We start from the raw sequence: 7,376 nt of genomic DNA on the forward strand, positions 1-7,376 counted from the left end.
TTGGATTGAAATTAAAGGGGCCCCTATCAATTAGGGGCCCTAAGCCCTATCCTAACACATAATACACTAAGGCCGGCCCTGATACTCCGCAATCAGTTTGTAATTGAGTTATTGACTTAGTCAATTGTATATTAGGTGCACAAATTTTTTCAAATTAAAAGCAACTTTGTTCTACATTTACAAGTGTATATTTGAGTAATGTCTTCCATTTCGTTTATTTTTCTTATGCATTTTGATAAAATAAGGAAGTAACATTGTTTTCTTAGATTACTCACGTTGTGATGTACTGACCTATATAAATTAGATTATACATGTAGTGGTGTACTGACCTAAACAATTTAGTGACCAAACTTTTTGGTCGTCACTTTTCATCACTATAGGTCCTTCACAAAAACTGATTAGTTACGAAATACAAAAGTGGTCACTAAATAGTGACGAAAATATACTGGTCACTAAATCTGTGACGACCCGTTTCGCCACTAAATGTCGTCACTAATCAATGACAGTTGTCACTGTTTTATCTGATTAATCCGATTAGTGACCATAGAAAGTCGTCACTGGCATATCCAATTAGTGACCATAAAATGTTGTCAATAATTTATCCAATAAGTGACCAAAAAATTTGTCAGTAGTTTTTTTTTTTTTTTCTATTTTCATATTTAATCCGTTTAAATATCTACCATGGAACTACTCAGTAGTAAACAACTAATCAAAAATTGCTCTCAAATATTAAATAAAAAAAAAACCGCAAAGTTGGGTGACAAATTATTTTCAACTTGGCTCAATCTTAATTATTTTAGACATACATCACCTACTCAACAAAAGCTTAACACAACTTTCCAAAAAATTAAACAAAAAAAACCAAAAAAAAAAAGATTCAACTCTTCTAGTTTTTTTCTACAATAATTGCCTTTGCATTCTGAAGATCCTTTCAACAATGTGGATGAAATAGTATTGCAAAACTTTAATCTATTACTCTTCAAAACAAAGATCTCATCTCAATCTGCAATACATTTATACAATTTCAATTAACAAAATTCACTTTTTTTACTTGAAAAAATCCATCAGTCAAAGAAACTTACATCAGAGCCCTTATTCCATGCTTTACCACCGACACAATTCATGGCCTAGAACAACAAATGTTTTAAGACTTGTTTATATAAAATAAACAAATAATAATAATAATAATAATTAAAATGTACATAATCCATGTCTTCACATGTCAAGCCTCCAAATATAAAGTGAATAAATCAGTTAAAGAAAATAATACAAATGTGAGATAGAATATCAAACAATGATTGGTTTTTGGTAATATAAAGTTAAAAAACAACCTGAATTAAGGCCAGCAGAAAGGACCATGGATGCAGCTAAGTTTGCAACTACATTACAGTTGGTGCTTACCTATGAAATCACAAAGAAAAAATATGTAATTTAGGCTTCATTGTGATGATTTTCATGTAAGATTTTGCATACAACAACTCATATACACAAGATTGCATTTTATTTACCTGACTTTCAAAGCTTTTCAACTACTAAACCAATCTCAAAACAATCAGGAATCTACACCGCATAATAATACAAACACAACAATGTTAGTCAATAATCACAGTAGCATATAAAGGGTCATCAAATGACACTAAGAAGATGAAATTTAGCCTTAGTCATCAACATCTTCTTCTCTGAATTGAATGTAACTTATTTAATTTACAGAAATCAATCAAATCATATTAAGTAGAAGCATAACCTAAACAAATTTGTTTATTAAGTATATACAATTAAGAATGACCCTTATTGACTCAGAAAGGAACCCATGCTAAATGACAGCCAAGAATATAGCATGCTTGCAATTACTAGTCCTGAGTAATACTTTATGTTCAGAAAACTTTAAGCAAAAGAAGGTAAATGCAATCCAATATGTGAACATATTATCCTCATAAACATGTATAGTTTTAAAGGTTGATATTCTTGATCTTAAAGGTTGAACGTGCTGCAATATAGTCAAGAGAAATCTGTCTACTACCAACATCACTAAGTGCACCATGATTACTAAATGAAGAATGTAATAATGATAAATTAAGTAGTAACATTGGTGGAACTCATACAAATATATAAATACTCTATAATCAATCGCTAAGGTGTAGCATGTGCCCTGTGGAATTACATTTATATTCTGAAAACTTTAAGCAAGTTAAACCAGAATACTCTAACTAGTTAAGTGTTTCATCTCATCAAATAACTCATTTATTTACACGCACAACCATCAAAAACTAAAGGCAGTTGTTGATTTACTGTAAAACAAAGAGCAATGATCTGTAAAACAAAGAGCAATGATTTGAATAATCAAAGCAAAAATAAAACACCTTGAGAAAGCCATTGTTCCCGATGAACGTCAAGCTTATAGAATCAATAGTCAAAATTGTGAAAATAACAAGAACATAATAAATAAAATTAGATAAATTGAAATTCATCATCAGATTGATGCTCTTAAAAACATAGATTCAGATGTCAATATAACCTTCTATCAAAATCTCATCCAGTCGATGAAATCACGAGGCGCAGATCGATTGACAGAGAGGGAGAGAGAGAAATACCGTAGGATGTAGGGAAAGGGGAGGCGGCACCGGTAAGTAGGAGACGGCTACGTGGGAGGACGAACCTTACCATAGGCGGCTTTGTTGCCCCTTTCGTGCTTTCGCCGCAAGTAAGAAGTGGCGACGGCGGCGAGGAGAACGAAGACGGTGGTGGTTAGGGCGACGACGACTTCAGGAGTGCAAAACTAGGGTTTGCCTTTTCATCTTCGCTTAGCCTTTGGACCTAGGCTTGCACAAAAAAACCGGTACAGGATCCGAACCGGTCACTGAACCGGTAAACCGGTGAACCGGTTCATCATGAACCGGTCTACTATGAACCGAACCAATTCAAGAACCGAACCGCCGGTTTGAACCCGTTCGAGATTTTTGACATTAAAACCGGTTTAATAACCGTGAACCGGTTTAGAACCGGTAGTCAAACCGATGAAACCAGTTTAGCACCGGTGTAACCGGTTTAGATCGGTTCGAGTTTAATAATGACGAAACCGGTTTGAACCGAACCGGTTTAAGGTTAAACCGGTTTTACTTTTCATGAATTGGAACCGAACCGGTTTTCTAAACCAGTTCGGTTTGAAAAAAAAACGGTTTGCTCACCCGTATTTGGACCTAGTTATTTGGTGTGGGTCGGTAAGATCAAATGCTTATCTTATCCGCACTGTTATTATTTCACTATCGTTCAAAAAAAAAATAGCAAAAAATATGATAACTTATTAATTATTTAAACACAAGAATCAAGTAGAATATTTCTTTTTAATTTAAAGGTCATAGGCTCTTAGATCTTATATTTTTTATAATGTTTGCGTTGTTACTATGTAGTTCGTGGAGACATGGACGTTAAATTTAGTGTGTAATGATCATTTTGATCTTTGTTTTATACATTATATTTAATTATTAGAACTAGTGTAGGTGTCCATGCTTTGCATGGGTTAGATATAAATTACATAGCAAAAAGCATAAAATGCAATTTTAATACAAATAAATAAAAATAAAAGACTCAAATAAAGTAAAATCCCTTATATTCATCCGTCGTCTGCGATGACTTTTAGGATCTGTTGGTATATTTTGATCGGGTTTGCACTAATTTTCTGCAATAAAATAGAAATTAATATAATGATATTAGTTTAGTAATATAAAAAAAAAAGGCCACTTAAACCATGGGATAAACAGAAAACATTTTTACCATTTAGGTTAGTTTCGGTCATGGCCATTTTGGTCATAATGAAGACGATGGGGGCCTGAGGGCATTTTCATCATTTTGCACAGATGGGAGATCGAATGAATAGCCCTTGTCCCACTTTAAAAACAAAGTGCTACATGTATTTTTTTTCATAATACAATGTTTTAGCTACAATCTTTAAACTCTTGCAAGTCATTAACTTTTAACATTTTCTTTCGTATAGATGTATGATCCTAGATTTAAAAAAAAAATTGAAAGGATTACCTATAAGTCGATACTTCCTTAAAATTTAGTAGATGTGACAGCATCCCAACCACACCTACTAAGATTAATATATGAATGCATGAGAACAATTAAAAATAAATAAATAAACTTATTAATTTCTTATAAAAAAATAGATAATATCATACTGTTGCTTTGTGGGTTCTTGAGACTTGAGCTCAATAAGTGTTCCTGAAGCAAATGAGAAACAAAAATTAACATACATATAAATAACTATAGTTATTATAATTTTTTTTTTCTTTTTTATAGTTTCTTAACAATAAATCTTTTGTATTTATAATAATTACCAATGAATCCAATCTTCTTTTTATAGGCTAATGCAGCTTCAAAAAACCATGTCTGCAAATAAAATATAATTATATCTATTTTTTTAACTATTATTAAATAATTATTGGATTGTTTTAATTTTTTTTATGAAAAAATTACCATATGGTCAAGCTTTCTCTCCATATCAGCACTAATAAGAGTTTGATAACCCTCACGGCCACCCCAAAAGACATAATTTTCACCCCTAAATAATGTGTAACCTGTGTAAATGGTAAAAGTTCACATCAAGGGCCAAATTGTCTTTTTTTGTTCAATAAAGTAAGTGTAAGTAGTAAGTACCATTTATAGCATTGTACTTTTATTCATAATGTAAGTACAACGTTATAAATGGATAATAATAAAAGCAATAAAAGATGAATGCCATCCAAGCACGGGGGCTGGCCTTACAACGATTAGATTAAAATGAGATATTGCTACAATGGATTAATCATTAGCCAATAATTGAAATATTTTTCAGTTTTGGTCCCTAGTAGTTTGAAATAAGGACCAAAATCGGTTGTTTGAACAAAATTTAATATCTTCTCATACTGAAATATTGAATACTTTACATACTAATCATTTTTTGTAGTAAATATTAATAAAATCATTGCTGATTTTAAAAATTATATTTTTTTTCTACCTGTCAACCAGTAACAACAGATCCATGCTTACATCCTTCTTACCATGAGTTGAGAAGTGGTGCTACAGATCCGTCCATTTGTCCAGAAGCAAGCAAAGAGAGTCCACTTAATAGCTATTTCAATATAAAAGAAAAATGCTATTATAAAATGCAATATTTAAAAGAAAAGGACATAAAATGAGAATGTTAATCAATTATTCAGGATAGGAGTGCCTTACCATTTTGAGCTACTGCAGCCAAAATTAACAAATCAAAATCAATACAAAATATATTTCATTCATACTCTCATCCTTAATGTATCAGTTGATATATTATTGAAGTTTACTTCTCATAAAGTTCATCATGCACCAAATTCAATAATTTTTCCGATTGCAACTGCTTTCATGCATGTTGGAGTTAACAATCATAAAAGGACAGGAACACTCTTCTGTGATATGTGTGTAGGCCGAGATTTTTGTTAACATAGGAGCATACACATTTTTTATTAACTTAGACTCTAATTACATAAATCTGATACATATATAGGCAACCTCCAACCATCACAACCCTTCAAGATGACAATTAATTCTAACCGTTATAACTACCTTTAACCACCATATAAGTGACTTATATAACTACTAACTGATAACAAAATTTAACAGTCATAACCAACCATATTAAATGTCAAGATTACCCTTCAATATTACAAAGAGCAAATCATCATTTTAACCAATAGTTGCTGGTGCTCTATTCCAATCCAAAAGATAAGGGTGTTTTGGTACAAGAAATCCAATTAACGCATAATAAAAAGAAGCTAATTTTCAGATTACAATACGGTGGAAGATGTGAACAGAATCGAATTTCGTTATTAGTCATGATATTTACTTAACTATGTTATTAGCTCAAAAAAAGCATATGAAAACATTTTTTTTTTTAATTATCATCCAAATGAAGTAACCAGGGTGATTTCCCAATGGACTTGAGAACATAGAACATAATGAAATTGTATAAATCATAAAAAGTATAAGATTAATGAAACAAATGTTCAAAGTTTACCTCTTTTGTCTAGAGACAGGTTTCCATCTGCTAATGTTTAAGACATGTGTTGAAAAACCCCAAATTAAGCCTTCAACACCCAAAATCAAATCCAATACCGACTCTTCTGGTAGGGTTGGTCTTGCTCGACTCCAAAATCAAGAACATAGAAGAAAGTAGGGGTAAGATAATGAAAATAAAAAATTAGGGTTCATATAGGCTGTGGTTATACCCAAATCAGATTGTGGCTTTGTTTCATTGCAAATTGGAGAATACGACCCTATGGACAGAGAAGAAAACAGAACTGTAACAATAACTTAGTTCCAACCGTTAGTAGGAGCAAAGAGACAACGCAGAGCGTATTTGTGGAAGCCGAACTCAACAACTCGAAAACACTTGAGGTAAATTCGACGGTAACGGTGAGAGAGAATAATGGAGAGTCGGATACACCGAGGAATCAACACGCTGTCATTGACGATGGAGCGTCTCTTTGGTTAAAGCAGATTACGCAGCAAATGAGAGATTGAAAAGCGGGACAAATCGTGTTCTGTCTCTTCTGCGTTTGTATCTTCGACAGTCCTTTCCTACGACCGCTACCTTTTCTGGTGGGCACGCTCTCATTTTTTCCGTCGAGGCCATGTCGATCGATCGAGCTCAAAAGAAAAGATGAAAAGGGATTTTAGAGAATATTGGTTATCGAGGTAGATGAAGCGGTGGTTCGACGGAGGATTAAAGCAACTGGTCGATGGGGAAGATATTTTAAGCAAAAACAGTAAACAAAAAAAAAAAAAAAAAAGAACTCAGATAACAGTAAAAAAAAAGGCGTAAATTCTTTTTACCACATGCACTGTTCATAAGAACATTGTGCTTTAATTAGTATATAAATAAATTATATGAATTCTTGAGGTAAATAACGTGTTCTGTCTATATATTTTTTTTCCACTCAGTCCTCTAGACAGTTTTTTGTTATAGATTGTATTCGAGAGATGTAAATGACATATACCTTTTTTGTGTGTGTATCTTCTTTATCACAAAACACAATTATAAACACAAGAGTTTAATGGGTTCACTAAAAGGCTACACAAAGTGAAACCCCACGGGCTTAATAATAGCATATATTATTGTACGGTCATTAAAGCATTCCACTAAGTCTTCAATTGTGACGACTATTGTCACAACTAAGAATTTTAATGCTTTGTAAACACTTAACAAGGATAATATTGTAACTAAAACTTGAAACCATGTACGATGCTTATTCAATGACAACAAAATTCCATAAACACTCTATACAAACACTCAAATAGTCAATAAAATGTTGGAAACCCTAGAAATCCCGGTTTAAGTCCAACATGGACTAGGATTTTTT

The 7,376-nt window shown here is 32.4% G+C and overlaps 2 long non-coding RNA genes across 7 annotated transcripts; both read right to left on the reverse strand.

Moving 5' to 3' along the window:
- Positions 1 to 734: 734 nt before the first annotated feature.
- On the reverse strand, positions 735 to 2,861 carry LOC145101929 (uncharacterized). The gene is made up of 5 exons (XR_013705932.1): positions 2,592 to 2,861; positions 1,509 to 1,560; positions 1,332 to 1,401; positions 1,083 to 1,127; positions 735 to 1,003 (listed from the first exon to the last, which is right to left on the reverse strand). It is a non-coding gene; the product is annotated as an uncharacterized LOC145101929 (long non-coding RNA).
- Positions 2,862 to 3,430: 569 nt separating this feature from the next.
- LOC145101928 (uncharacterized) lies at positions 3,431 to 6,752 on the reverse strand. Of its 6 annotated transcripts, none has more exons than XR_013705929.1 (8): positions 6,243 to 6,752; positions 6,032 to 6,160; positions 5,040 to 5,110; positions 4,477 to 4,577; positions 4,338 to 4,389; positions 4,179 to 4,221; positions 3,772 to 4,087; positions 3,431 to 3,676 (listed from the first exon to the last, which is right to left on the reverse strand). It is a non-coding gene; the product is annotated as an uncharacterized LOC145101928 (long non-coding RNA). The 6 variants fall into 6 exon arrangements; XR_013705928.1 differs by having other exon boundaries at positions 3,772 to 3,901; positions 4,033 to 4,087; positions 6,032 to 6,752; XR_013705930.1 differs by having other exon boundaries at positions 3,772 to 3,901; positions 4,033 to 4,090; positions 6,032 to 6,752.
- Positions 6,753 to 7,376: the final 624 nt, after the last annotated feature.

The sequence above is a fragment of the Lactuca serriola genome, chromosome 4 (assembly GCF_051521515.1).
Source record: "Lactuca serriola cultivar US96UC23 chromosome 4, Lser_US96UC23_V15, whole genome shotgun sequence".
Classification (NCBI taxonomy): domain Eukaryota; kingdom Viridiplantae; phylum Streptophyta; class Magnoliopsida; order Asterales; family Asteraceae; genus Lactuca; species Lactuca serriola.